Raw genomic sequence first — 5,506 nt, 5'->3', positions numbered from 1 at the left:
TCTTCACAAGCTACTTGATTCCGACTCGATTCCGTCTCATAAAATTGTCTCATAAGATCGTCTCGTCCTAAACAATTCATACAACACTATCACAAAGCATTCTACTCTACCATAATATGAAACCCTTTATTTTAGTCACTAATTACTCATATTACATAAGTTAAATACTAACTAATCTCCCTTAGTAAACCCTAACTTGATATTAACATAAGACAAAGGAGAAAGGTGAGATTTCAACTTACAAAGTTAGGTCGGGGATTAGGAGGGATGTTCCATTATCAATCCAAGCTTGAAGTTCATGGGGAAGGTCTAGGGAGCATCTAGAGAGAGGGGAGAGTGTTTTAGTGTAAGAAGGAAGGGGAAGAAGAATGAAGAGGATAAGGGGTTTGGATAAGATGAAATCCCGAAATATCATCTCTCGGGTACTACACAGTGTCACTCGACCGAGTGCCACTCACTCGGTCGAGTATAATCCTTACTCGACCTAGTGTCAGTCACTTGATCCGCTAGAGGTTATACTCGGTCCACTGGATGTCTACTAAGTCTACTTTAGGTCTTACTTGGTCTAGTGCAAACATACTCTCACTCTCGAGTGCACCTCATCTCATCCAGTGGTCCTCTCACGCATTTTAAGGTACATCGGCATGTCCCAAAAGGTACGGGTATTACAATATTCCCTCCTTAAAATGAACTTCGTCCCCGAAATTCGCCACACACTCTCTTTTCTTAACTTTTACTTGATTATCCTCTCATCTCCTTACCAACTCTCACTTTCTCTTGTAGTACCGGTATCACTCTTGTCTCTCTCCTTCTTGGTCCTCCGCGTACATCTGTACCCGTATAACACTTGTTCTCTTATGTTAGCGTGTATATCATGCTTGTTTTTCCTTATTTGACTCTCGAGTTTTTCCTTCTTTGACTCTCGATAGTTACATTCACTCCCCCTAAAAGAGAATTTCGCCCCAAAGTTCACCACTAGCCTTGCATGACACTATCCCGGTAACCTACCCTTATGCCAAACTATTGCACTCAAAAAGGATCCCGTCTTGCTTGACTATATCCATATGTCATTCATGGCAACTAAGTCTATATCTATATGGCGAGGTTTATATATATATATATATATATATATATATATATATATATATATATATATATATATATATATATATATATATATATATATATAGAGAGAGAGAGAGAGAGAGAGAGAGAGAGAGAGAGAGAGGTAGGATCCGGTGAGTCCACCTAAATATTTGAGTCCATGAATCCATAAAATAATATCACGCACTATACAAAACAATATCACGAAATTTTTTTTAAAAAAAAAAATTTCGAAAATTTTTTTTTTTAAAAATCTTTTTTTTTTTCGGAAATTTTTTTTTCCGAAAATTTTTTTTTCGGGAATTTTTTTTTCGGGAATTTTTTTTTTTCGCGTAAGCTGTGATATTGTTTAGTATAACGTGTGATATTGTTTAGCATAACTTGTGATATTGTATTACCAAACAATATCACGAATTTTTTTTTTTTCAAATTTTTTTTTTTTCGAAAATTTTTTTAAACAATTTTTTTTTCGTGAAAGCTGTGATATTGTCTAGTATAACGTGTGATATTGTTTAGCATAACGTGTGATATTGTATTACAAAACAATATCACAATTTTTTTTTTCAAAAAGTTTTTTTTTCTAGCTGTGATATTGTTTAGTATAACGTGCAATACTGTAAGATGTGATATTATTTAATATAACGTGTAATATTATATCATGGACTCACGGACTCAAAAAGATAGGGTGGACTCATGTGATCCTAATTCTATATATATATATAATCGGGATCCCGTGCGAACCAAATTACGGTGTGAACCGTACGAACTCAATATAAACCCTTGGATTAGTCAAATGAAGGAACCACTTTTACTACCAAAAAAACTATAATATCGCGCATTACTCTGATATCCAATCAGTAGGCCCCCACCTCACCTTCCCCAATAAACCTTTACTCACAGCACCAGTGAAACACGCCGGCGACGTACTCATCGTCCCCGACATCTCCTTTCTCTTCGTCCTTCATCTCTCCTCATCTCTAGGTCCCACTCACTCAGCTTGTCGATCATGGCGCCTACGTACCACCGGCTAATAGATTCAATGTCACGGGCGATCGACGACTCCTCTTGTTCACCGGCGCACCACCATAGTCGACCACATCTATTCACCTTGTCCGACCATCAACAACATAGATCTGGTTCACTACTATGGAAAAACCTCAAAGCAAATCAAGACAACTACTCGCATCATTCTTGATTTAAAATTACCAGATCTACAACTAATGAAGAGGTGCTTCAACAATCTAAATAAGTCGGGGTACACCTCGGAGAATTTCGATCCGAAAAACTTCCTCGCCGGCCAATAATAACATAAATGGTGTGGGTGGCGGTGGAGGTTAAGCGGCTATGGCAGTTCTAGTTGCGGCGGTGCGCGGTTGTGGATGGCTGAGCAAGTGGTTGTGGTGATATTATTCAGAAGTGGTGGTGATAGTATTGGATCGTCGGATTAACAACAATTTCATGATCCCGCATGCAACAATCTTGGGCCTTTTAGCCTCGGCATGATAGTCACATTCATAGTTTACGATAAAATCCTGGTTCCTATTGTCAGAAGAGCTAGAAATGACGAAAGAGGAATCAGAATTCCCGAAAGAATTGGCTTAGGAATGATTTTCTCGATTATAGCAATGGTGTCGGCAGCTTTGGTTGAACGGAAAGGGCTTAACGTTGTTGACAAAGATCCCAATATGAGCTCGCTTTTTATGAGTATATTTTGGTTAGCACCATAATTCGTCATTGTAGGAGTGGCGGACGGTTTCACCTATACCGGATTACAGGAGTGGCGGACAGTTTCACCTAGGTCGCCGACATCATTTAAGGGGACAGAAGGTGTCGCCGGCGTGGTTAATGGTGACAGAGATGTGGGGTGTAGTGATGGCGATGACGGTGGTGGCGGCGGTGGGATTATGGCGGCGGTGGGGTGGTAGTGGTAGCAGTCGGTGGTGGTGGTGGTGGTGCGTGGTGGTGGTGGGGAGCAGTGTTTGGGGTGGGTACGTGTATAAATACTACTAAATACGTATATGAATACTACTGGATACACATACAATATGTGTATCTATAAGTATTGACATGTGTATGTGGCAGTACTGATATGCGTATCTGGGATTATTGACATGTGTATCTGGCTGTACTGATATGCATATCTGGGAGTATTGACATGTGTATCTGACAATACTGATATGTGTATCTGACAATAGTATAAAATGTCTCTAGATTATAACTCCCAAAAAAATTAGTATTTAAAAAGTGTAAAAGTGCATCTAGAATTTTAGTGTGGAAAAAGTGTATCTACTTATTTTATAAAATGTATCTAAATTAAGGAGTGTATTTGGTAAGGTAATAAAATGTATCTGAAAAAAAAAAGTCAAAATAAGCTAGTTCGTACGATTCGCACCGTAACTCAGTTCGTACTTGAACCCGCCCCTATATATATATATATATATATATATAGCTTATAGGTAGTCCCTTTTTTTTTTTTTGAATTCCATTGCTTGTGGTTGGCAGTCTCTGCAGATGGCTCTGTTCCCGCGGGAGAAGATTTCTTCCTTGGAAGGCAGCATCTGTCAGTTGCAGACTAAAAAGGGTGAGCTTCTGAAGCAGGCGAATGTGGCTAAGGAAGGCAGGCTCAAGAGTCAGGCTGAGTTAAACGTGGCTCAGAATCTGCTGCTGGAAGAAGCTGCCCAGAAGCAGAAACTTCAAATTAGCCTTTCTGATGCTGAGGGGCGTATTTCTGGTGCTAAAGTACATGCTTCTGATGTTGAGAGGCGTGCTGCTGATGCTGAGAGGCTTGCTGCTGATGCTGAGACTCGACTCTCAAAGGTTCTGGATGATAAAGCCTCCTTAGCTCTGAGGTTCAAGTGATGAAAGAGAAGAATATCGACCTTGGGAGCACCCTGATGAATGCCCTTGCATGTGATTCTATGGAGACCAAAATCGAGTTCACAAAGGCGTTTCAGAGTGGAGAGCATCTGGCCTGGGATCTTGAAGCAGAGGAGGAAAAGTTTCCTGCGGATTTTCCTGAAGGTCTGAATCTGGACGTGCTGTCTGCTCTGGAGGAGGAAGATGATGCTCCTTCTGGTACCCCAGATGCTGAGGAAGAGGTGATTCTGCTACTCCTGTTACTCAGACAGTTGCTTCGGAGATTGTGGAGCATATTGATCTGGAGCAGTAGTAGTTTCCTGCAGCTGAAACTTATTTTGCTTGTTAGCTAGTAATTGGCCCTGTGGGGCATAGTATGTAGTTTTAGGCAAATAGTTTGGTGTATATTGGTCTGGTTCAGAGGACCAGACATATTTTGCTATTCCGATGAAATTTTTAGGCATTATGCCTAAATGCAGTACTTGTGCATTTTAGAAATACTTTGTGTCGTACCGTTTCTGGTGTACTTTTGATTTGTGCATTCACTTTTTACACTGTATGTTTGGCCATCGCTTTTTGATTGCTGGCTCTGGGATCTTGTTTGCCCACTCAGTCAGAGGAGCCAGGCTTGCGTGGGTGCTAATGCAGCGCGGGAGACTGGTTGTCCCGGTTGTACGTGCTTAGCCACAGACAAACGCCTTCTGTAGTAACTGCAAGTTCCACTAGATTAGTTTGCTCTGTATTCAATTAGCCATTTATTTGAAAGAATATTTTAAATAATAATAATTTTTGTACTAACTTTTTTTAAAAAAATCCAGATATTTAAAGCATTAACATCGATGAATGTTTGAAAATAAAGTTTCTAAGGATAAGACGAAAGAGCATCTAAAATGAAAGGATCTTTGCATTCCATAATATATGTAGGAAAATTTTTTTCAGAGCCAGAGAATGTTTAAGGACAAATATACGTAGAAATGTTTTTCAGAGCCCGAGCATGTTGAAGGCAAAATATATGCAGGAAAACATATGTAGATAAATATTTTGGAGATCAATTAAATTTTCAGAGCCAGAGAATATATTAAGGCAAAATCTAGAACCTGGCAGAGTTACAACTGGTCGACTGAGTACCTGGTTGTTGACCGTGCTGGTCGCTTAGGTGAAATACTTTGTCAAGTGGATGATGTTCCAGGATCTGGGAACCATTTGTCCATCCATAGTCATGAGTCGGTATGCTCCATTTCCAATTATGCTTTCTACTTGGTACGGCCCCTCCCAGTTGTAGGCAAATTTCCTGCTTGCCGGTTCTTGGTATTCTGGAAGACCTTTCTCAAGACTAGATCTCCTACCTACAAGGTTCTTACCTTTACATTCTTGTTATAGCTCCAGGCCACCATTTGTCGGTACGAAGCCATCCTAATCTGGGTGCTGGTTCTGAGTTCGTCTATCGTGTCTAGACTACTTGCCATTTCCACCTGAATCCGGTCTTCTGTTATGCATCTGTACCTGTGGGTTGGGACCCTGACCTCGGATAGAATGACTGCTTCAG

This window comes from Silene latifolia, chromosome Y (genome assembly GCF_048544455.1).
Source record: "Silene latifolia isolate original U9 population chromosome Y, ASM4854445v1, whole genome shotgun sequence".
Taxonomy (NCBI): Eukaryota; Viridiplantae; Streptophyta; class Magnoliopsida; order Caryophyllales; family Caryophyllaceae; genus Silene; species Silene latifolia.
This window is presented reverse-complemented; position numbering follows the sequence as displayed.